General features: G+C 36.5%; 3 pseudogenes; 2 read left to right on the top strand and 1 right to left on the bottom strand.

Moving 5' to 3' along the window:
* Window positions 1–12,676: 12,676 nt before the first annotated feature.
* On the top strand, window positions 12,677–13,633 carry LOC114632408 (annotated as a pseudogene).
* Window positions 13,634–20,983: 7,350 nt separating this feature from the next.
* Window positions 20,984–21,941, top strand: LOC114632407 (annotated as a pseudogene).
* Window positions 21,942–25,564: 3,623 nt separating this feature from the next.
* LOC114632526 lies at window positions 25,565–26,832 on the bottom strand (annotated as a pseudogene).
* Window positions 26,833–27,072: the final 240 nt, after the last annotated feature.

Below are 27,072 nucleotides of genomic sequence, written 5' to 3'. Positions count from 1 at the left end.
GGCTAGCAGGCAAAAGCTAGTTCCTGCTGAGAGAGTACAAAGGCTATTTACTTAATCCTTTTCTGTTTTGGGACTGAAGTACAAAGTGTCAGAAACTGCAGTTTCTGGCCTCAGAGGATACCAGAAGGCAGGTCAGATACAGTAGCATAGTAAGTAAACTTTTCTAGCATAAGATATGTAAAATTATATTATACAGCAACCCTAAATATCTCATTAGACCAAAGTCTCATCCTGAATCTCTAAGACCAAAGTCTTACCCCTTTTCAATTCTCTTCCCCCTTGACTGCCTCAAGAAGAACCAAGAAGAAGAGAAGAAGATTTCACTCGCAATGCTGGGACTGGCCCCCAGCACATTTCAAAATTTGATAGCTTCATAAGTAGATAGAGTATAATCCACCTACCATGAAAACGATTTTGCACAATTAGTTTGTCATTACCAAACAAAATTTGTAAAAGTATGTATTGTGATATATTCCAGGGGAGACATTCAACCCAGATAAAGCACTAATTACAAACCAAACAAATGATTTCACCCATATCCAAATTATTGAATCATTCAGTTTATGTGAGTTCCTAATGGGAGGATGGATATTGTGTTACCTTCTTACAAATACATGGATGTCTCCAGATAGCTGCATCTATAAGGAGCCTATCCCAGCAAAAGTCAGCACTTAGGAAAAATGGAAGACCTGCAAGCAGCTCAGAACAAAATATTCTCTTTTCCCCAGTGGGTGTTGTTCCCGAAATAACCCTGGATAAGAGCCTTGTGCCTTGTGCATTATAGGAGCATCTCTAACCTTGGAAATTCTTACTCTCCTGGTATTTTGGGCTTCTGTCATCCCACTCAGTGGAACAACTTCAATCTAAAGGAGACAACAAGAGACAATAAGTCTTCCAGTTTGACACAGGATTTACTCAGGTATTTATACATTATGCTCAACAGACTGAATAAAATGATTTACTCATGTTGTAGTACCAAATCATTCCACTCAAACACAGCAGTTAAAATGAGTATGAGAGCATATAGAAGAGACAAGATGGAGGAGAGACAGACAGAGAAAGAGAGAGAGAGAGAGAGAGAGAGAGAGAGAGAGAGAGAGAGAGGTGGGAAGAGAGAGAGAGAGAGAGAGAGAGAGAGAGAGAGAGAGAGAGAGAGCTCTTAGAGAGGGGATATGAATCAGAAACACTCAAAACTGTCCACATTTAGTTAATATCATTTTAAAAGAAAAAATTCCCATAACTTTTAACTTTGCAAAAATATTAGCTGAAATAATCACCTTTGGGTCTCTTTGGGTTTTCATTTGGATTTATGAAGCCTTGTCCTCCTTAACTATATTCAGTCTATAAAACTAAAACCTAACCCCAGAATATCATAATAAACATTATATTTTGAATAATAAAAGGCTTAAAACTACTTTTGCAAACAAGAACCAATTCAATTGTTTAAATTTGTTGCAATAATTGTCTCTGCATTATGGAATTGAAATGAGGTAGAATCTAAGGCCAGGTTGGAGGACGTGAATTTCAGGAACTATAAATTGATCTCTGAATTCAGAGATCTAAATGGAGATAATGTACACTCCTGTCCTGATTTCATTAGAATTACTGAGGTGACTTTCTCTTAAAACAGTGCCCAATGTTTGTTTTGACTACTCAGAACAATAAAGTCATCAAGATCCACAGCAAAAAATATACATGCCCTCTAGCCTGTGATGACAACTGATGACAGGGGATTAGTTTTCTATATTCTTTTCTTACTAAGCAAGTTTCTGACATTGAAAGAATGTAGAGCTACTAGCAGACAGTATTGAGGCCATAACTAAGTTATTTACATTAAGTTTCTATAAACGATTGGCTCTGTTTCTGTTATCTTTGTATCTATTATCTGAGGTTTACTAATAAGCATATATCATGAGTTCTCTCTTCAGAAGTATTTATTATTGATAGCTTTAAATCAACCACTTCCACATCTATTTTTTTTATACTTATGAACTTAAAATCTCCCTGTGATTTCTTTGAGGAAAAAATGGAAGGTAATGAACTTTGAAATTTACTTGGGTATTGTCAAAATTCAGGTTTTCACTGGGTTTGGCCAGAAATACTATGGCTTGTTACAGAGCTCATTCCTTTTTAAAGGTCTGAATAGAATACTGATCATATGTAGGGAAACTAAAGTTTACTTAAATTTGATGATTTGAGACCTTTCTGCATACAGGCAACAACACAAGCACTGCCAGGAGTGACATTCCTATGCAATAGTACTATTCTCTTTATTTGATGTGAATTAAGTCAAGTTCACACTCAAGGGCACGGCATGGCTTACACAAATAAATAGAAAGCAAGAGACAATCTCATACCAGATCCTCTACTACACTCACTGAGTAAGAAAAACTACAATTCAGATGTTGACTTTCAGGTCTTTTTGGCATTATATATAAAAATATTCTCCTGGATTTTGTCAAAGAGAAGCTAAGAACAAAGAAACAGAGTATATGCATATTCTTTTTTTTTTTCTTTACACATTCAGGTTTTATTATTTGGGTTTATATCCAGCAAGACAGATGGAGTTTTCTTTTCTTTTTTTTTTTATTGGATGTTTTATTTACATTTCATATGTTGTCCCCTTACCCCATCCCCCTACCCAGGAACCCCCCTACACTCTGACACCTCCTCCTTCTTCTCTGTGGATGTAACCCCTACCTACCCCCCCACTCCCACCTCCCCACTATCAAAATTCCCACCCCCTGGGGTGTCCAGCCTTCATGAGGTCAAGGATCTCTTTTTCTACCTATGCCCAGCAGGGCCCTCCACTCTAACTTATTCAGCTGAAGCCCTGGATCCCTCCCTAAGTGCTCCCAGGCTGGTGGTTTAGACCCTGGGAGCTGTGGTTGGTTGGTATTGTTGCTCTCCTCATGGGGTCACAAACCCTTTCAGCTGCAATGGCCTTCCTCTAACTCCTCCATTGAGAACCTCATGATCAGTTCAATGGCTAGAGTGAGCATCTGCCTCTGAATATGTCAGACTCTTGAAGACCTCTGAAGAGACATCCATATCAGGCTCTTATCAGCATGTACTTCCTGACTTACACATCAGCATCTATCTTTGGTGACTGCATATGGGGTGGATACTCAGGTGGAATGGTCTTCAGACGGCCCCTCCTTCACTTTCTGTCCCTCACTTTGTCTCCATATTTGCTCCCTTGAGTATTTTGTTGCTCCTTCAAAGAAGGACCGAGTCACCTCCCACTTGGTCTTCCTTCTTTATGAGCTTCATGTGGCCTGTGAGTTGCATCTTGGGCATTTCAAGGTTCTGGGCTAATATCCAATAATCAGTGAGTGAATACCATGTGTGTTCTTTTGTGATTGGTTTACTTCACTCAGGATGATAATTTCTAGTTCCATCCATTTACCTAGGAACCTCTCGAATTCATTGTTTTTAATAGCTGAGTAATACTCCATTGTGTAAATATACCACATTTTTTGAATCCATTCCTCAGTTGAAGGACATCTGGGTTCTTTCCAGCTCCTGGCTATTATAAATAAGGCTGCTATGAACATAGTTGAGCATATGTCCTTGTTATATGTTCGAGCATCTTCTGGGTATTAAAAAATGGGGTATAGAGCTTAACAAAGAATTTTCAATGGAAGAAACTCAAATGGCCGAGAAGCACCTAAAGAAATGTTCAATGTCCTTAGTCATCAGGGAAATGCAAATCAAAACAACTCTGAGATTCCATCTCACACCAGTCAGAATGGCTAAGATTAAGAACTCAGGTGATAGTAGATGCTGGCGAGTGTGTGGAGAAAGAGGAACACTCCTCCATTGTTGGTGGGACTGCAAGATGGTGCAACCACTTTGGAAATCAGTGTGGCGGTTCCTCAGAAAATTGAAAATTCTTTGTTAAGTTCTATACCCCATTTTTAATAGGGTAATTTGGTTGTCTGGAGTCTAATTTCTTGAGTTCTTTGTATATATTGGATATTAGCCCTCTATCAGATGTAGGATTGGTAAAGATCTTTTCCCAATTTGTTGGTTGTCGTTTTGTCCTATTGACAGTGTCCTTTGCCTAACAGAAACTTTGCAATTTTATGAAGTCCCATTTGTCAATTCTTGATCTTAGAGCATATGCCATTGGTGTTCTGTTCAGGAACTTTTCCCCTGTGCCCAAGTATTCGAGGGTCTTCCCCACCTTCTCTTCTATTAGTTTCAGTGTATCTGGTTTTATGTGGAGGTCCTTTATCCACTTAGACTTAAGCTTTGTACAAGGGGATAAGAATGGATCAATTTTCATTCTTCTACATGTTGTCCTCCAGTTGAACCAGCACCATTTGTTGAAAATGCTGTCCTTTTTGCCACTGGACACTTTTAGCTCCTTTGTCAAAGATCAAGTGACCATAGTAGTGTGTGTTCATTTCTGGGTCTTCAATTCTATTCCATTGATCTTCCTGCCTGTCTCTGTACCAATACCAGGTAGTTTTTATCACTATTGCTCTGTAGTACAGCTTGAGGTCAGGGATGGTGATTCCTCCAGAAGTTCTTTTATTGTTGAGAAGAGTTTTCGCTATCCTGGGTTTTTTGTTATTCCATATGAATTTGAGAATTTACTTTTCTAACTCTGTGAAGAATTGAGTTGGGATTTTAATGGGGATTGCATTGAATCTGTAGATTGCTTTTGGCAAGATGGCCATTTTTATTATATTAATCCTGCCAATCCATGAGCATGGGAGAACTTTCCATCTTCTGAGATCTTCTTCGATTTCTTTCTTCAGGGACTTGAAGTTCTTGTCGTACAGGTCTTTCACTTGCTTGGTTAGATTCACACAAAGGTATTTCATATTATTTGCAACTATTGTGAAGGGTGTCATTTCCCTAATTTCTTTTTCAGTCTGTTTATCTTTCATGTAGAGGAAGGCTACTGATTTGTTTGAGTTGATTTTATAACCAGCCACTTTGCTGAAATTGTTTATCAGGTTTAGGAGTTCTCTGGTGGAAGTTTGGGGGTCACTTAAGTATACTATCATATCATCTGCAAATAGCGATATTTTGACTTCTTCCTTTCCTATTTGCATCCCTTTGACTTCTTTTTGTTGTCTAATTGCTCTGGCTAGGATTTGCAGTACTATATTGAATAGGTAGGGGGAGAGTGGGCAGCCTTGTCTAGTCCCTGATCTTAGTGGGATTGCGTCAAGTTTTTCTCCATTTAGTTTGATGTTGGCTACTGGTTTGGTGTAAATTGCTTTTACTATGTTTAGGTAGGGGCCTTGAATTCCTGATCTTTCCAAGACTTTTATCATGAAGGGATGTTGAATTTTGTCAAATGCTTTCTCAGCATCTAGTGAGATGATCATGTGGTTTTTTTCTTTGAGTTTGTTTATATAGTGGATTACATTGATGGATTTCCGAATATTGAACCATCCCTGCATTCCTAGGGCAAACCTACTTGATCATGATGGATGATTGTTTTGATGTGGTCTTGGATTCGGTTTGATAGAATTTTATTGAGTATTTTTGCATCGATGTTCATAAGGGAGATTGGTCTGAAGTTCTCTTTCTTTGTCGGGTCCTTGTGGGGTTTGGGTATGAGTGTAATTGTAGCTTCATAGAACGAATTGGGTAGTGTTCCTTCTGTCTCTATTTTGTGGAATAGTTTGAAGAGAATTGGTATTAGGTCTTCCTTGAAGGTCCGATAGAATTCAGCACTAAAACCATCTGGTCCTGGGCTTTTTTTAGTGGGGACACTTTTAATGACTGCTGCTATTTCCCTAGGGGTTATGGGACTATTTAGATGGTTTATCTGCTCCTGGTTTAACTTTGGTACCTGGTATCTGTCTAGGAAGTTGTCCATTTCATCCAGGTTTTCCAGTTTTGTTGAGTATAGGCCTTTGTAGTAGGATCTGATGATTTTTTGAATTTCTTCAGTTTCTGTTGTTATGTTTCCCTTTTCAGTTCTGATTTTATTAATTTGGATACTGTCTCTGTGCCCTCTGGTTAATCTGGCTAAGGGTTTATCTATCTTGTTGATTTTCTCAAAGAACCAGCTCCTGGTTTTGTTGATATTTTGTATTTTTCTTTCTGTTTCTATTTGGTTGATTTCTGCCCTGAGTATGATTATTTCCTGCCTTCTACTCATCCTGGGTTTATTTGCTTCTTTTTGTTCTAGAGCTTTTAGATGTGCAGTCAAGTTGTTAGTGTGTGCTCTCTCCAGTTTCTTTTTGTAGGCACTTAGAGCTATGAGTTTTCCTCTTAGCACTGCCTTCATGGAGTCGCACAAGTTTTGGTATGATGTGTCCTCATTTTCATTGAATTCTAAAAAGTCTTTAATTTCTTTCTTGATTTCTTCCTTGACCAAGTCATCATTGAGTAGAGAGTTCAGTTTCCATGTGCACGAGGGTTGTTGGGAGCCGACTCCTAGCCGAAAGCAGCTATCATCTTTACAGCCATCTCGACCCAAATACCAAGAGACAAGAGACTTGTTTTCATCAGCCTACAACAGCTGAGCACACTCTGAAAAACATCTTGTTTTTCTCACATATCTTGTTTTGCTGTTTAGTGCCACCAGCTGCAAGGTGCACGTGATATCCAAGCTGCTGAGTACATGTGGTCTCCTCACTGCTAGCTAGGTGCACGTGCTGCTAGGTGCACGTGGTCTCCTCACAGCTAGCTAGGTGCACGTGATATCCACGCTGCAAGGCACATGACGTAGTGCCTTCAGCTGTGCTTGTCCACGAGGGCAAGACACGTGGTAAAGGGTATAAATATCCAGGATTTCCTTCCAATAAACGAGACTTGGTCAGACTCCCTGTCTTGTCTCCATTCTTCGCGTCTCCGTCCCCACTCTCTCTCTCTTGCTAGGCCCTGACCCGCGGACCGGAGCAGCAGAACGGGCGGTTACAAAGTGGCGCCTCAACGTTAGAGCTCCAGTAAGCGGGATACAGTGAAAGACACAGCGGGAATTGGAAGCCTACATCCTCAGTCCTTCGCTGGAGACCCTGCTGACTGACCCAAACAGGTTGCTACAGTGGGTTTTCCATTGGTTTTGTCATTATTAAAGACCAGTCTTAGTTCGTGGTGAACTGATAAGATGCAAGGGATTATTTCAATCTTTTTGTATCTGTAGAGGCCTGCTTTGTGACCAATTATATGGTCTATTTTGGAGAAGGTACCATGAGGTGCTGAGAAAAAGGTATATTCTTTTGTTTTAGGATGAAATGTTCTATAGATGTCTGTTAAGTCCATTTGGTTCATAACTTCTGTTAATGTCAAAGTGTCTCAGTTTAGTTTCTGTTTCCAAGATCTGTACATTGCTGAGAGTGGGGTGTTGAAATCCCCCACTATAATTGTGTGAGGTGTAATATGTGTTTTGAGCTTTAGTAAAGTTTCTTTCAGTAATGTTTCTTTTATGTAGGTGCCCCTGCATTTGGAGCATAGATGTTCAGAATTGAGAGTTCACCTTGGAAGATTTTTCCTTTGATGAGTATGAAGTGTCCTTCCTTATCTTTTTTGATTAATTTTGGAAGAAAGTCGATTTTATTTGATATTAGAATGGCTACTCCAGCTTGTTTCTTAGGATCATTGGCTTGGAAAATTGTTTTCCACCCTTTTATTCTGAGGTAGTGTCTGTCTTTGTCACTGAGGTGCGTTTCTTGTATGCAGCAAAATTCTGGGTCTTGTTTGTGTATCCAGTCTGATAGTCTGCATCTTTTTATTGGGGAATTGAGACCACTGATGCTAAGAGATAATAAGGAAAAGTGATTGTGCCTTCCTGTTATTTTTGTTATTAGAGGTAGAATTATGTTTGTATAGTTATCTTCTTTTGGGGTTGTTGGAAGATTACTTCCTTGCTTTTTCTAGGTTGTAGTTTCCCTCCTTGTCTTGGCGTTTTCCATCAATTATCCTTTGAATTGCTGGGTTTGTGGGAAGATATTGTGCAATTTTGGTTTTGTCATGGAATATCTTGGTTTCACCATCTATAGTGATTGAGAGTTTTGCTGGGTATAGTAATCTGGGCTGGCAATTGTGTTCTCTTAGGGTCTGTATGATGTCTGTCCAGGCTCTTCTGGCTTTTATAGTCTCTGGTGAGAAGTCTGGTGTAATTCTTATAGGTCTGCTTTTATATGTTAATTGATCTTTTTCCCTTACTGCTTTTAGTATTTTTTCTTTGTTTTGTGCATCTGATGTTTTGATTACTATGTGACGGGATGTATTTCTTTTCTGGTCTAGTCTATTTGGTGTTCTGCAGGCTTCTTGTATGTTTATGGGCATCTTGTTCTTTAGGTTAGGGAAGTTTTCCTCAATAATTTTGTTGAAGATATTTACTGGCCCTTTAAGTTGGGAATCTTCATTCTCATCTATACCTATTATCCTTAAGTTTGGTCTTCTCATTGTGTCCTGGATTTCCTGGATGTTTTGGTTTGGAGTTTTTTGCATTTTGCATTTTCTTTGACAACTGTGTCAATATTTCCACCATATCTTCTGCATTTGAGATTCTCTCTTCTATCTCTTGAATTCGGTTGGTGATGCTTGCATCTATGACTCCTGATCTCTTTCTTAGGTTTTCTATCTCCATGATTGTCTCCCTTTGAGCTTTCTTTATTGTTTCTATTTCCATTTTCAGATACTGAATGTTTTTGTTTAATTCCTCCTTTGTGTTTTCTTGCATTTCTTTAAGGGATTTCTGTGATTCCTCTTTAAGGGCTTCTACCTGTTTACTTGTACTCTCCTGTATTTCTTTAAGGGAGTTACTTATGTCCTTATAATCCTCTATCATCATCATGAGAAGTGATTTTAATTCTGAATCCTTCTTTTCCAGTGTGATGGGGTGTCCAGGGCTTGCTATATTGGGAAAACTGGGTACTGATGATGCCAACAAACTTTGGTTTCTGTTGCTTATGTTCTTGTGCTTGCCTTTCCCCATCTGGTTAACTCTAGTGTTACCTGCCCTCACTGTCTAGGACTGGAGTCTGTATTTTCAGTTATCTTGCTTGTTGCAGAGCTCCTCAGAGTCCAGATGTCTCTGTGGTCTTATGATCCTAATCTCCTGGGTGGAAGAACTCCTGGGACTCAGGCCACCTCTTGGATCTGGAAATCCTTCTGCTCTGGGTGCAGTGGTTCCTCTAGGATGGCTCAGGATATGATGTCTCCCAAGTGCAAACCACCTTGGTGTCTGCTGCTCTGAGTGCAGTGGCTCCTCAGCTGCTCTGAGTGTAGTGGCTCCTCTAGTATGACTCAGGACTCAGTATCTCCACAGGAGCAGACTAACTCTCTGTTGGCTGCTCTGAGTGCAGTGGCTCCTCTAGGATGACTCAGGAGTCAGTATCTCCACAGGACAGGAGCAGACCAACTCTGTGTCTGTCCCAGCCCAAAGGACCAGGAAGGGGTGGAGGGGAAGTGGAATTCCAGAGGGGCGGGGTTTGGGTAGCTGGTGTGTCCTGAATGTCCCTGGCTCCCAGATGTATCTCTGGGGCTTAGGAAGTGAGTTGGAATCCTTACAGGCTGCTCTGAGTTCAGGGGCTCCTCTTGGATGACTCAGGATTCAGTATCTCCACATGACAGGAGCAGACCAACTCTGTGTCTGCACCAGCCCAAAGGACCAGGTAGGGGCGGAAGGGCCAGATTCTTTTTTGAAAGCTGTTGCCTGTCATGCTCCTATAACTGAGATTCCCAGTTTAATGTGATATTCACTCAACATTTGGTTTCTAGTCATGTGTTGAATTTTTTTTCCTTAAATATTTGAGTAACCTCAAACAAAAAAGACAACACTATGACATACAGTGATTTCAATAATGGCTTATTATTCCTAATTTTTTCCTATTTGTGAATTTCATGTTAAACGTTTTTCATCTTTCACGGTTAATGTTTCATTTGATGATAATAATCTCGTTTATAAGCATGCAGAAAAAGCATATTATCTTGCATTTTACTGCTGGATTTCTTTTTTGCAAATCCATGTATATGATTTTTGTTTATCATGTCACCTAGTAAAATCTTGAAACTCAGTATTTAGATCACAATAGAAAGATTAAAATTTTCAGGAGGATCATGACCATCTGAGATTTGCCTAAGTAAACTGCTATCACTGAGTTACCATGCTTTAAAACTCTTTTATCAGTTTGTGAGATTTTCATGTATTTTGATACTTTTTACCCCTCTCCTGCTAGACTTCCCAGATCCAACACTTTTCACACCCTTATAAACTTGTGTCATCGTTTTTCCTTAAACCTAACAATTATTTCTGTTAGTATGTTCCCCATAAACTTTTGGATGTAACCAACCACTTTCAGATTGGATTTAAATACTGTGAGGTGAAAATGCTTCTTTGGAAAAATGAACAAGGATCTACTCTCTAATATTTATACAGATAACAGATGAAAGTCCAAAATTTTAACATGAGGACAAAATGAGTTTTATTGTGGTCCTAATGGAAATATGTATGAAGGGTTACTCATAGAAACATCAGTAACTCAAAAGACAGATACATCTCTAAAATATCCCTCTATCCTGGGTCCTTAGAGTTGGAGACTTGGAGCACATTGCATTATCTGTAGGGCCCACAGCCTAACAAGTTGGAGGGTTTCCTTTCCAGATGATTCAGTTTTCCTAAGACTGCTGCAAATGACTCAGCTTGTCAGAGACTCTTTTAGTGTAATAAAATGAAAATTTATTGAAAATTATATATATATATATAATATATATGATATATATATATCATATATATATTATTATCATCATATGTGTTTTGGCACAAAGAAATGAGTAAAATTGTAGTTGATTGTACTTTTATGAATATTTGTACTTTTTGTAGGCAGTCATTTAAGTGGTCATAAATAAAAATTAAAATAATATATAATTAATTATAGATAAAACACATATATTAACATTGGTGTTGGAAGAGGTCAGAATACAATGCTCTGAGGCACTTGATTTTAAAGATAGTTCTGATATATTGACAGATAATTGACAAACAGTAAAGTGAACTATTTCCAATGTACTGTATTCTGGATTTTGAAAATACTACCTGACTTTAAATTTTATTTTGTAGATGAAATGTGAGAATATTGATACATGTCACTCTTCTTTAGAAAGACTCTCTCCTCAGGATCTGTTGTTGGTCAGGTGGAAACTATGATGATTCCAATTCAAATTGAAAGTTTTTTGAAGAGTAGGTGAATGTAATTTTTGCTGAAAATCCAAGACCTGAGACTTTCCTGAAATCCCATGGAGTCTCACTATCAGTAACCATTCCACTCAGCTCCACTCCTTGTCCGGTTTCTGTTTGTTTCTCTTTCATACTTTAGCTCATTTGCTACCTTGAAGGAGGCAATCCACAAAAAAACAGATTGCCTCTAAGATTAAGGTATGTGTGTTTTTCCATTCTTAGATGCTTCTTTGATATGTGCCACACCAGTTACCAACATGCTATCTACATGAATGTATCTTACCACACAAATGATAAATAATTCTGAATCTTCAAATTGTTGACCTTCATTGCTTAGTCTTCCTTCAAGAACTAAATGTACTATTATCAAAGATTCTAAATCACTTCATATTGTTCACTGCTATCTATACTATATTTTTCAACCTTCTAGATATAATTCATTAAGCTCTGTATTGCTCTTTAGATACTGAACTATTAGTGTAGCAAATTGCTCATTTTTCATTTTTCCAGCATCTATGACATCCTTCATCTCCTTTGATGACCAAGAGTTACATTTACAGTGAAGACACTGGATGCAGTTGATTGTAGTTGGATACAGTCTGATGGTATTCCTTGCTAATGGAAGGAGAGGGCAAGAATAAGGAGTTGTCTTGCTTTGTGGATTAGCTAATCCTCATCTTGACTGGTCACAGCACAAGAAGTGTTTTCCATCTTAAATTGTGGGATAGAGAAAACCTATTACGTTAGATAACATGTAAAACATACCAAAACCATGAGCTGATCAACTTGTACAGTACTAAGCATGATCTATATGCATAATAAATATTGACCAATGTGAATATATTATAGAAAAAATTTTAAAATATTTGAATCTCAATAAATATGTTCTTATGTGTTAGCATTGTACATACAAATTGATGCATGTGAGATAATAAGGCAATATGATGATTATTCCTTAACATTGAGAGATTAAAGAGCCTCACGATATTGTTAAACAGATCAGAATGTGAGCATTAAACTCATCATATGGCAAAGTCTCTAAAATTTTCAGTACTTACAAAACCTTATAGCTAAGAAAGTCCCATATCTGTTAATATTTTTATTATATATATGAGAATTTCTAAAAGTGTCTTGCACAGAACACAATAATAACATAATATGTAGTTTGTACCCAATATACATAAGAGATAAAAATAATGTATTTTCACTTTCTTGCAAGCATGTGCATTTCTAACCTTTCCTTTATTATTGTCCAGAAAATACAACAGGAGCTGTGTGGGAGCAAGAATTTCTGGTCTGGCACCCTTGAGCTGTATGAGGAGACACAATTTCATGGAAAGTTATTCAGACTCTGTCACTGTCAAACCTGTTTGTTTGCTTCTTTGTTTGTGTGTGGAGGAGAGTTAAGAAAGATCATGGTATGAAATTAATCTCAGAAATTGTTAAAAATCATCTAAACAGCATTTTAAAAATTTTATTTCAAATGGATACGTAGGCAAATCTTTATAACTAATATGTAAAATGCAATATCTTTGGAAGATAATATTTGTAATCTCCAAGAGCACACTTTGAATCATTTTATTCATGGAATTAGTTATTGGAGTTATAGGAAATGGTTTTGAGGCCCTGGTACATTATATGGACTGAGTTAAGAGAAAGAAAATGTCATTAGATAAATAAATCCTCACTGCTTTGGCAATCTCCACGATTTTTTGTCTCTGTTTATTGTTTATAAGTTTAGTCATTTCCTTTACATATCCCAATATAACTATAACTTCAAGAATGATACATGTACTACTAATGTTTGTATTATAGTCAACCATTTCTGCATCTGGCTTGCTACATTCCTCAGTGTCCTTTATTTTCTCAAGCTATCCAATTTTTCTAACTCTCTTTTTCTTTATCTAAAGTGGAAAGTTGAAAAGGTTGTTTCAGTTAAATTGCTAGTGTCCTTGGTCGTCCTGATTTTAAATATTTTACTACTGAACTTGGAAATTAACATATGCATAAATGAATGTCAAAGAAACATATCTTGCATCTTTATTTGTTATTATCAAGCAAATTGTCAAAAGCATGTGATAAGCCTTCACATTATTTTCCTGTCTGTCCCATTTATTTTATCCCTGTCAACTTTTCTCCTGCTCATCTTCTCCCTATGGACACATTGCAAGAAGATGCAGCAGCATGTTGAGGGAAGCAGAGATGCCAGAACTATGGCCCACTTCAAAGCCTTGCAAACTGTGATTGACTTTCTCCTGCTATACTCCATTTTTATCTTGTCTCTGTTATTACAAATTTGGAAATATGAATTACTGAAGAAAAATATTTTCATTGTATTTTGTTATGTTGTATATACAGCTTTTCCTTCATTCCATTCATATATTCTGATTCTAACTGACATGAAGATGAGACAGGCGTGACTCTGTATTGTGGTGGCTGAAATTCAGGACAAGCTATATAGTAACATTAGATCTTTAAAACACTATAGATTATGTTGTATATTCTAGACAAAGATTAACTGATACAAATGTCTTTGTATTTTTAATTTTTACATTTTAAATATTCTTTGATTTCACTGTATGAATTTGAATTCTGTTTGCAACTATTACTGATTAAAGCTATTACTAATTTAGCTTGTTGAACTTGTGAACTTGTATTGAACTTTGTAACATGTGACCATGTACTCTGAAAGATGCATAAGTACTGAAGAGAAAGGCAAAGAGGGTAGTCATAGTAGTAGTCGGAGTGTAGTTAGTCTTTTTTCACTTCCTTTCCTTTTCCCCTGCCTAGATTTCTTTCCCATAGAACTTTTCCCTTATTAGAATTTTTTCTTTTTCCCTTCTAAGGACTTTTCCACTTTTTCCCTTAGATAGCTTTCATAGGAAACTTTTTACACTTAGGAATAAACTCTGTAATAACTTGTCTAAGTGTTTTTTCTTCCTGAGACCTCAGGCTAGAAGGCAAAAGTCAGTTCCTGCTGAGAGAGTACAAAGGCTTGTTTAATCCTTGGCTGTTTGGGAGCTGAGGTGTTAAGTGCCTGAAACTGCAGTTTCTGGCCTCAGATGATACCAGAGGGCAAATCAGCTACAGTAGCATTGTAAGTAAACTTTTCTAGCACAGATAAATAAAATTTTATTATACAGCAACCCTAAATATCTCATAAGACCAAAGTCTTATCCCGAAAATCGTAAGAACAAAGTGTTACTCCCTGTCAACACTCTTCCCCCTCGATTGCCTCAAGAAGACCTGGAAGAATAAAAGAAGACTTCACTCACAAAGCTGGGGCTGGCCCATGGCACACTTCTAAATTTGACAGCTTCAAAGGTCACACAAAGTAGATAGAGTATAATCCACCTACCATGAAAATGCTTTTGTACTATTAGTTTGTCATTACTAAACAACATTTGTATAAGTATGTATTGTGATGTATTCCAGGGGAGATATTCAGCCTAGATAAAGTACTAATGACAATCCAACCAAATGATTCCACCCATGTCCAAATTACTGAACCATTCTGTTTATGTGAGTTCCTAATGGGAGGATGGGTATTGGGTTACCTTCTTAAAGGGATATGGGTGTCTCAATATAGCAGCATATATAAAGAGTCTATACCAGTAAAAGTCGGCACTTTGGAAATATGGAAGACCTTCGGGCAGGTCAGAATCAAAATATTCTCCTCTCCCCACTGGTTGTTGTTTCCTAAATAACCTTGGATAAGAACCTTGTGCACTATAGGAGCATACCTAACCTTCATATTCATTTCATAGAAATTCACATTCTCCTGGTATTTTGGTCTTCAGTCATCCCTCTCAGTGGAGCAACTTCAATCTATAGGAGACAACGAGACACAATAAGTCTGCCAATTTGACACAGGATTTACTCAGGTATTAATACATTATGCTCAACAGACTAAATAAAATGATTTATTCATGTTGTAATTCCAAATCATACCACTAAAACAAAGCTGTTAAAATGAGAGCAGAGGGAAGAGGCAGGATGAAATAATGAAAAGACTTTAAAACTACTTTTGCAAACAAGAACCAGTTCAATTGTTTAACTTTGTTGCAATAATTGTCTCTGCATTATGGAATTGAAATGAGGTAGAATCTAAGGTCAGGTTAGAGAACTTGAATTTCAGGAAATATAAATTGATCTCTGAATTCAGAGACCTAAATGGAGCTCATTTACACTACTGTCCTGAGTTCATCAGAATTACTGAGGTGACTTTCTCTTAAAACAGTATCTAATGTTTGTTTTGACTACTTCAGAACAACAAAGTAATTGAGATCCACAATAAGAATTATGTATAGGATTGCACTCTAGCCTGTGGGGATTAGTTTATCTATATTATTTTCTTACTAACCATGTTTCTGACATTGCTAAATTGCAGAGCCTCTTGTAGAGAACATCAAGACCATGACGAAAATACTTACAAAAAGTTTATAAAATAAAAGGATTTGTTTTGTTTCTATTATTTTTATATCATTTGATATTTATTGATAAAGACACATCATGAGCTCTCTCTTCTGAAGTATTTATTATTTATGTCTTTAAAGCAAATCACTCCTCCAATAGGATAGCTTTAAGTAACAAGATTGGGGTAAATCTTAATTAAATAAAACTGTATATATATATATGATTAAATTCTCCCTGTAATTACTTTGGAAAATGTGGAGGCTAGCCAACATTGAAGTCCACTTGCTCAATGTCAGACTTGAAATCTTCACTAGGATTTGGCAAGAGAACCTATGCCTTGTCACATAGCCTATCCCTCTTCAAAGGGTCTCAATAGAAAACTGATCATATTTAGAGAAACTGAAATATAGATAAATTCAATACCTTACCACCTAGAGGAAGGTAATAAAACAAGCAAGCACTGCAAGGAGTGGCATTCTTATGCAATATTTCTATTCTCTTTATTAGATGTAAAGTAAGTCAAACTCACACTCAAGGACATGGCATAACTTACACAAATAAGTGGAAAAATCTCATTCCAGATCCTCTACTACATTCACCGAGTGAGAAAAATTACCATTCAGATGTTGACTTTCAGGTCTATTATGGCATTATATATGAAATTATCCCCCTGGGTCTTGTCAAATAAATTATATGAAACAAAGAAACAGAGTGCATGAGGTTCTTGTTTGAAAGATGTTGCCTGTCATGCGCATGTAACTGAGTTCCACTCTCTAACATGAAATTCTATCACTGTTTGGTTACTAGTAGTGTTAAAGTTCTTTTCCTTATTTATTGGACTAACCACAAACAAAAAAAGGACAGCACTGTGACATACAGTGATTTCAATTCAGGCTTATTATACCTCAAAGAGAACAAATTTGCCCCTATTCAGGTATTTCATGTTTTGCTTTCTTCATCTTTCAAGGTTAAGCTTTTACTTGAAGCTAAAAATCTTACTTACTAGCATGCTGAAGAAACATATTATCTTTCATTTTACTGATGCATTTCTTTTTGCAAACCCATGCATAGTTTTTGGGTTTATCATGTCAGCTAGTAAAATTTGGAAACCCAGTACCTAGATTACAATAGAAAAATTAAAATTTTGGGGAGGATTATAATCATCTGAGTTGTGCCTAAGTAAACTGCTATCACTGATGTTCCATGTTTTAAAATTCTTTTATTAGTTTTGAGAATTTCATATTCTATATTTTGATAAATTTTACCCCTCTACCCCAAGTCCTCCCAGATCCACCCATTTTCATATCTATAAAACCTTGTCCCAATATTTTTCCTTAAACCTAACAATTCTATATTATGATGCCCATAAGTTCTTGGGAGTAACCAAGCACGTTCAGATTGGATTTGAATACTGTGTTGTGAAATACTCCTTTGGAGAAATGAACAATCATCTACTCTCCCCTATTTGGAACAGGCACAGATCAAAATTCCAAAAGTTTAACTTGGGAACCTAATGAACTTTATTGGCGTTACTAATGGAAATATGTATAAAGGGTTACTCATATACACATAAGTACCTCAAAAGACAGAATCATCACTAAATTCTCACCCTAACATAGGTCCTTATAGCTGGAGCCTTCAGTGCATTGCTTAACCTGCAGTGCGCGCAGCTCAACCAGTTGGAGAGTTTCCTTTCCAGGTGATTCAGTTGTCCTAAACCTGTTTCTTTTTTTTTTTTTTATTAGATATTTTATTTACATTTCAGATGTTATCCCCTTACTCCATTCCCACTCCCTGCCCAGGAACCCCTTATCCCATCGCCCTTTCTCCTGCTTCTTTGTGGATGTGCCCCTACCTCCCTCCTTCCCTCCCTCCCACTCCTACCTCCCCACCCTCGAATTTCTCTGCATGTGGCATCTAGCCTTCATGGGACCAAGGATCTCCTTTTCCACCTATGCCCTACAGGGCCATCCTCCCTTGCATATACAACTGGAGCCCTTGATCCCTCCCTAAGTACTCCGAGGCTGGTGGTTTAGAACCAGGGAGCTCTGGTTGGTTGGTATTGTTGCTCTCCTCATTGGGCAGCAAACCCTTTCTGCTCCTTCAATCTTGACTCTAACTCCTCCATTGGGAACCCATTGATCAGTTCAATGGTAAGCTGTGAGCATCTGCCTCTGTATATGTAAAACTATGCCAGACTTCTAAGGACTCAGATATATCATGCTCCTCTCAGCATGCAATTCCTGACACCCACATCAGCATCTACCTTTGGTGACTGTACATGGGATGGATACCTGGGAGGAATGGTCTCCAGACGGCCCCTCCTTAAGTCTCTGTTCCACAATTTGTCTCCATATTTGCTTCCTTCAGTATTTTGTTACTCCTTCTAAGAAGGACTAAAGCACCCCCACTTGGTCATCCTTCTTCATAAGCTTCATGTGGTCTGTGAGTTGAATCTTGGGTATTTCAAGCTTCTGGGCTAATATCCAATAATCAGTGAGTGAATACCGTGAGTGTTCATTTGTGATTGGGTTACCTCACTCAGGATGATATTTTCTAGTTCCATTCATTTACCTAAGAGTTTCTCAAATTCGTTGTTTTTAACAGCTGAGTAATACTCCACTGTGTAAATGTACCACATTTTTTGTATCCATTCCTCTGTTGAAGGACATTTTGGTTCTTTCCAGCTTCTGGCTATTTTAAATAAGGCTGCTATGAACATAGTGGAGCATATGTCCTTGTTATAGGTTAAAGCATCTTATGGGTATATACCCAGTAGTGGTATAGCTGAGTCCTCAGGTAATGCTTTGTCCAATTTTTTGAGTAATGGCCAGAGTGATTTCCAGAGTTGTTGCACCATCTTGCAATCCCACCATTAATGGAGGAGTGTTCCTCTTTCTCTACATCCTTGCCAGCATCTTCTATCACCTGAGTTTTTGATCTTAGCCATTCTGACTGGTGTGAGGTGGAATCTCAGGATTCTTTTGATTTGCATTTCCCTGAAGACTAAGGATGCTGAATATTTCTTTAGGTGCATCTCTATCATTCGAGTTTTCTCAGTTGAGAAATCTTTGTTAAGCTCTACACTCCATTTTTAGATAAGGTTAATTGGTTGTCTGGAGTCTAATTTCATGAGTTCTTTGTATATATTGGATATTACCCCTCTATCAATGTGGGATTGGTAAAGATCTTTTCCCATCTGTTGGTTGCCATTTTGTCCTATGGACAGTCTCCTTTGCCTTACAGAAACTTTGCAATTTTATGAAGTCCCATTTGTCAATTCTTGATCTTAGAGCAAAAGCCATTGGTGTTCTGTTCAGGAAATTTTCCTTGTTTTAATTCACTTAGCTTGTCAGAGACTCATTTAGTATCATAAAATAAATACTGATTGAAAAATATACATCAAATTATTATTACTGGCATATTATTTTGACACGGAAAAATAAATAAAATCATACTTGATTAAACTTTCTGTGAATATTTGAATTTTGTGTAATCATTCAATCAAGCATTCAAAAATAAAAGATCAGGTAGTATACAATTAATTGTAAATCAAACAGATATATTATCACTGGCTTTGGAATAGGTGAGGGTACTTTAATCTGAGGCACTCATGTTTAAAAAAAGTTCTGGTATAATGACAGAAAATTGACAAACAGTAAAGTGTATCAGTTCCATCGCACTGCATTCTGGATTTTGAATTCAAGTACTCTTTTAATTTTATTGTGTAGATGAAATGTTGTAATAATGCTATATGATATTCTCAGCTTCTGTAGGAAGACTCTCTCCAGAGGATCTGCTGTTGGTCAGGAGGAAACTATAATGATTCCAAGTCAGAACTAATGTTATCTGGAAGAACTCTGTGAACGTGTGTATAATTTTTGCCTGAAACACAACCCTGAGACTTTCCTGAAAGCCCATGAAGTCTCACTATCACTACCTATTCATCACAGCTCCACCCCTTGTCTTGTTTCTATTTGTTTCTCTTCATATTTGAGCTCACTTTGCTACCTGGAAGGAAGCAAGCCACAGGGAACATCCTGCCTCTACATTGAAGGTATGTTTGTTGTACTGTTCATAGATATTTCCTTGATATGTGCCACAGCAGCCCATTATCAACATGGTAGCTACATGAATGGCTCCTACCACATAAATGATGTATGATTCTGAATCTTCAAATTGTTTATTTCCTTTGCTCAGTATTCCTTCAGGAACTGAATGTACTATTGTCAAAAATTGTAAATCACTTTATGTGGTTTGTTGCCATCTACACTACATTTGGCAACCATTCCTAAATTTAATTCATAAAGGTCTTCATTGCTCTTTAGATACTGAATTATCAGCATATCAAACTTCTCATTCTTCATCTTTCCTAGAATATATGACATCCTTCATCACTTTTGGTGACAATGAATTACATTTACAATGAAGACTCTGGATGCAGTTGACTGTAGTCAGATACAATCTGATGGTGTATCTTGCTAATGAAGAAGCTGTTCTAACAATCAAAGGAGACAGCAGGAATAAAGAGTTGTCTTGCTTTGTGGATTAGCTAACCCTCATCTTGACTAGTCACAGCACAGAAGTTTTCCATCTTAAATTCATGAATAGTGAAGACTTAATCCATCAGGTAACATGTAAAGCATAGCAAAAGCATGAAGCGACCAAATTATACAATACTAAGCATGATCCATATGTACAATAAATATTGACCAACATGGATACATTATAGAAAAATTTAAAAATATTTTTAATTTCAATAAATATGTACATATATTTGAGCATTGTATGTATGAATTCATGCAAGTGGCATAAGAAGGCAACCTTAATTTTACTACTTAAAATTGAAACTATAAAGACCATCATGACATTGTGAAACATCATAACATGAGAGTTAAGGAACTCATCTTGCAAGGTGTCTGAAATTTGCAGTACTTATAAAGCCTTTTCCTAAGAAAGTATGATATCTGTTAATATTTTGTTGTTTATATTATATATTTGAGAATTTCTAAAAGTGTTTGCCCAATACACAGTCATAAAAAATATACATATTTATACAAATATAGAAAAGTTATGTATACCACGTGTGTAAATTTTTATGGAAGTATATGAGTTTCCTACCTTTCCTTTATCATTGTCTAGAAAATACAACAGAAGCTGTGTGTGAGCAAAGAATTTCTGGTCTGCCACTTCTGAGCTGTGTGAGGAGACACACTTCCATGGAAAGAGATTCAGGCTCCATCACTGTCACACTTGTACGGTTTCTCTTCTGTTAATGTGTGGGAAAGAGTTAAGAAAATAAGCATGTTATAAGAATCAACTCAGAAATTGTTAAATATTGTCTAAATAGCAGTTTTAAAACTTGTATTTCAAATTTATTTTTTGAGCAAATCTGTATAACTAATATATAAAATGCACCATCTTTTGAAAACAATATTTGTTATCTCCAAGAGCATACTTGCAATCATTTTATTCATGGAATTAATAATTGGAATTATAGGAAATGGGTTCATGGCCTTGGTGCACTATATGGACTGGGTTAAGAGAAAGTGTCATTAGTTAATCAAATCCTCACTGCTTTGGCAATCTCCAGAATATTTCATTTCTGTTTTCTCTTTATAAATTTAGACATCTCCTTTTCATATTCAGATTTAACTAGGACTTCAAGGATGATACAAGTCATTAATAATGTTTGGATTATAGCCAACCATTTCAGCATCTGGCTTGCTACATGGCTCAGTGTCCTTTATTTTCTCAAGATATCCAATTTTTCTAACTCTCTTTTTCTTTATCTAAAGTGGAGAGTTGAAAAGGTAGTTCTAGTCACACTGCTAGTGATACTGGTCCACTTGACTTTAAATATTACATTAATGAACTTACAAATTAACATATGTATAAATGAATATCAAAGAAACATATCTTGTAGCTTCAGTTCTCATTACCAGAGAAAGTGTCATAGGCAGGTGTTAAACATTCACATTATATTCCTGTCTGTCCCCTTTGTTTTGTCCCTATCAAATTTTCTCCTTCTCGTCTTCTCCCTGTGGACACATCACAAGAATATGCAACAGCATATTCACAGAAGCAGAGATGCCAGAACAATGGCCCTCTACAAAGTCTTGCAAAGTGTTATTGTATTTTTCCTACTATACTTCGTTTTAATTCTGTTTGTCTTAATGCAAATTTGGAACTATGAATTACTGAAGAAAAATGTTTTCATATTGTGTTTTGTCATGTTTTAAATATAGCTTTTCCTTCATTCCATTCTTAGTACTTGATTTTGGGAGACATGAACCTCAGACAGGCCTTTCTCTCTGTATTGTGGTGACTGAAATTCAGGCCAAACTATGAAGGAACTTTAGATCTATAAAACACTATAGGTTATGTTGTATATTATAAATGAATGTTAACCAATACAAAGCCTTTTATATTTTTCATTTTTGATATTTAAAAATCAAATGCATTCCTTTGAATGCATTAATTTGATTTTTGTTTGCAATTATCACTTATTATAGCTATTACTAATTTAGCTAGTTGTGTACAAGGTTTTTTCTTAATATACATATCAAAAAATAACCTCACTCTTACCCACTAAAATATACCAAAATTTTATGAATTTTCTATAAAGCAGCAATCACAAAGATTTTGATTTACGGACTATACTGCATGTGTTTTAATATCCATAAATCTGTGATAAAAGCACACAATTGAAACCATTTAATATAAAATATGTGAATAAAACTTTATAGAAAAAATGTGTGGTATAATATAGAATTATAAATGAGTGGGAATAATGGCAGTTCATTAAATACACATCTCACTTTGGAATGATTTTTGCAATTCTTTGGAGACATGAGGCTCCTGTGTTTGAGTTATGTATATATTTTATTAGTTTCATTATCAACAATTCTAAAATACTTTCATAATTATTAAGACAATTTAATTTACATTTGTATGTGCAGTGTATGTTAAGTTAAGCAACGAAGAAATATCTATTTTATTTTAAGGCATAATTATAAGAAATAAAAGTTTATGATACTTTTAATATATTAATGTGAAATATTATTTTTGATTGATTTTCTGTAATATCATGTTTAATCACTTATTGCTGACATAAATACAAAAGTACATCTTCTTATATATACCTGTTCCTAATATTTATTGTATATTAAAATTTAAAAACATATAAAATTAAATTAATTATGAACTAATGTCAAATAAATATACAATATGATTCATAGGCAGTAGATCTTGGTGAGATACCTAGTGTTTTATGCAGTAAAATCTTCAATACAACATTAATCTGAATTTTATAGAGATGAAGAATTCTTTGTCCAAAGTTTTATTAAAAATTTCTGCATCAAATGTATAATATACTTTGCCATCTCTGACAAAATAAACACTCATTCATTGAAAAATATTTATAGTTAATATCTATTCATTGTACAATTTGTCCATAATTTAATGAGAAACAGAAGCTCTGTAATGAAGAAATTTAACATCTCTTACAAGGAGTTCCAAGGAGAGTTATATTCTTCTATTTATCAGGTTTTTTTGTAAGATTTTGTATTAATATTCTAAAATTTTAAGGCTTCTTGTCCAGGTTTACAACTTATGGAATAATATTATTCCCACACAAAACAAACAAAATTACAATAAAATTTTCTTTGGTAAAGTAAACTGAGTAAGAGTCTTGAAAAGTCTTCAATGCTGTCAGATGTGACAGCACATGCTTGTATCCCAACCTTTAAAAGCAGAGATAAAGAGAACCTATAATTCAAGGCCAACTTTGCTGGACAGAGACCTCCATTTCACTTAAGGATACTTAGAAAGAACGAGCATAGACTTAAACAATAATTAATATGTAACAGTAATTATTTCTGTATGATATCTTCAATTAACATCTGTATCCTTATTTAAAACTTTAGATTAATGTTCAACAATAAGTGGAACTTCTGACAATATGAAGTTGAAATAGAATGTTAAAATTAATTGATAAGATTAGCTTATTGAGCTAAAAGGCTCTATATAATTCCTATTTTCATATGTTATAACGTGTCTATTTCCTGACACCTGCAAACTTAATGGCATGAGGGAATTACAGATAGAGTTCAGGATCAGAAGCTCCATTCTGTGATAAATTATTTTCTTGGCTATTTAAAATATGTCAAAAGGTCTGCACAAATTGTGACTTGTAGAGATCTCTTATGTAGAGAATGTTTTCATGGCATCCAGAAATTATAGGGAGTAACTCTAGAGGAGATTGTTCTGTTAAAGCAAACTGGAATTTACTACAAATTAAATAGAATACATTTTTTACATATATTTTGTGTTTTCCTTTTACCTCATTTAGTTTTTTATCATGAATTGGTGATAATTATATTTATACTATAGACAATAAAATAAAAAATGATAAAAGAATAATAATTATGAAAATAAGGGAAGAATTTTAGTTCTCAAAGAATACTGAATTTACATAAAGATGTGATTATGAAGGTGGACAAATTTTTGCACTTCCACATTTTGATAGCTTCACAGGTCACACATAAGTAGAATATAATCCATCTACCATGAATACACTTTTGCACAATTAGTTTGTCGTTACCAAACAACATTTGTAGAAGTGTGTACTGTGATGTATTCCAGGGGAGACATTCAGCCCAGAAAAAACACTAAAGGCAAACCAACCAAATGATTTCACCCATATCCAAATTATTGAATCATTCCGTTTATTTGAGTTCCTTATGGGAGGATGGGTAGAGGGTTACCTTCTTACAGGGACATGGGTGTCTCCAGATAGCTACATCTATAAGGAGTCTATTGCAGCAAAATTCAGCACTTAGGAAAAATGGAAGGCCTGCAAGCAGTTGAGAATCAAAAAATTCTCCTCTCCCCAGTGGTTGTTGTTGCCTAAATAACCTTGGATAAGAGCTTTGTGCCTTGTGCATTATAGGAGCACCCCTAACCTTGGAAAATCTTACTCTCCTGGTAGTTTGGGCTTCTCTCATCCCTCTCAGTGGAGCAATTTCAATCTGAAATAGACAATAAGTCTGCCAGTTGACACAGGATTTACTCAGGTATTCTTACACTAGGCTCAACAGACTAAATAAAAGGAGTTATTCATGTTGTAATTCCAAATCATACCACTCAAACAAAGCTGTTAGAACGAGCATGAGCACACATAGAAGAGACAGGATGGAGAGAGAGAGAGAAAGAGAGAGAGAGGGAGGGAGGGAGGGAGGGAGGGAGGGAGGGAGGGAGGGAGGGAGGGAGATGAGAGAGAGGATAGGAATCAGAAATCCTCAAAACTGCCCACATTTAGTTAATATTATTTTATAAGAAAAAAATTCCCATAACTTCTAACTTTTTTTTTCTTTTAAAAGACACCTTTAATGTTGAACATACTATTTTACATAACAAAAATTCTTGGTTTCAGATCTGAAAGTTGACAGCTCAAGAGACAATGGTTAAAGGTGGCAACCACCTCTAAGAAAACGGAACAAAGGACTAGCTGGTAGACTTAGAGTTTAAACCAGAGCTAGGCAGAAGACTTTGCATGATGATATGATAAGGACACACAGTGAATTAAGTACATAAACATGTAGGATGCAAACATATACATTAGTTGCAGCTGTTAAACTAGAAACAGTTCTTTATTTTCCGAGACAGGGTTTCTCTGTATAGCCATGGTTATCCTGGAACTCACTCTGTAGACCAGGCTGGCCTCGAACTCAGAAATCTGCCTGTCTCTGCCTCCCAACTGCTGGGATTAAAGGCATGCACCACCACTGCCTGGCTCTAGAAGCAGTTCTTAATATACTCCTAAATTCTTTGACAACTTCTGTTATCTTAAAGTCAGAAGCAACCACATTCAAATGAGTCAAGCTATGCAAAGTAAAAAGTCACAACCTTTATTGAAGAACAAACATGGTATCCTATGTACAGGTGGCACATGGTGCCAACTGCATTTGCAGATGTAGTAGTCAATTGGAGTCATACCTTTGTCATGGCCTTAGACAAATTCTGAACTAATGTACAGTTCAGCTGTGCCAGCATGCTGATCTTCGCATGTTTAGATGTTGCATACTTGTTCTTGATAGCCATGTGCTTTGTAAGGCCACGGTTCACCATGACTATATTCTTAGCCAGATGCTGCATAACAGGAAGCAGGGATTTTTCAGTGTAGGATAGGTAGTGCTACAGAGTTGGTGTACATTCACTGTTGTCAAGAATTTTCAGTGCTTAGCAAAAACACCCAGCTGCAATTTGAGAAGGAGCAAAATGCACCATGTCATAGTCTAGCATAGAGAGCTCCATGAGGTATTTGGCCAAAGTATGCTGCTCAAACACAACCTCTCCTATTTTAGGTGCTCTATGGAGAAAGTGCAGAGGCAGAGGGCGGCGACTCAGATTGATCTTTGGAACTCTCAGAACCTTCATCTCCATCTGTCTGATCTGATACTTAGTGTGAGTGTTGTTAGGCACAAAAGCAAAGTCACCTATTTCTGGAGGGTACATCTCATATTTGCTTGCAATAAGCATGGCAGTTACACCAACCAGCGTAGTATCTTCTTGGGCACACAACTGTTCTGCATGAACCAATCAATAATGGACACAGTCATGTACATGTTCTCCTACAGCATCTTAAATTTCATTTGAACCTGTATTAGCTAGTCAATTAGGACGGCTCTCATATTTTCAATGACTTCACTACCCAATAGGTATTTTGGTCTAACTGATTGCTTTACCTCCAGTTGTCTGAGATAAGCATAGATATCTTCCACATATTCACTACAGAGGTTTGGATCGGCTCCGTCATCTGCATCAACATCACTCACTGCAAGAATTACATCAGAGAAAGCCTGACACAGATATTCTTCTGAAGGTGCATATCCAGATGTTTCCATTGGACATGGAGAAGAATTATCAACCAAAATAGGTTCAGGAGAAAGCTTCTCTTCTGTAACATGTTCAGGCTCAGGAAATTCCACCTCTGACTCACACACAGGCACCTTCTCCACAGGTATTGGTAGGACTTTAAAAATACCTTTTCCAGCACCTAACATTTTTGCTTCCTTTCTTGGAGACACTCTTGCCTATTCCCTGACTTTATTACCAATGTCTCCAAGAGTAGTTTTCAATCTCAGCCCGGGTTTGGAGGCAGCAGCTATTGCCACAGGCACACGCTTGGCTCCTGCCATACTGATCTTGGCCTTATTTTCTGTGTTAATTTTTGTGTTCCTAGTGACCCTGAGTGTCATGGCTTCTCCTGAAGCAGAGTTTTGCTGAACTGAGAAGACACTCCAACCTCTGGCTGTTCACAGCTAAACACTAACAGCTGTTCCTCCACAGCACGCCCATAACATTTAGGTTTGCAAAACTATTAGTTGAAATGATCACTTTTTGTTCTCTTTGAGTTTTCATTTGGATTTATGAACCCTTGTTCTTCTTAACTATATTCTGTCTATAAATCTAAAACCCAATCCCAGAGTCTCATAATA

The sequence above is a fragment of the Grammomys surdaster genome, unplaced genomic scaffold (assembly GCF_004785775.1).
Source record: "Grammomys surdaster isolate TR1022 unplaced genomic scaffold, NIH_TR_1.0 373, whole genome shotgun sequence".
Classification (NCBI taxonomy): Eukaryota; Metazoa; Chordata; class Mammalia; order Rodentia; family Muridae; genus Grammomys; species Grammomys surdaster.
The sequence above is the reverse complement of the archived record's forward strand: the minus strand, read 5'-3'. Positions and strand labels throughout refer to the sequence as shown.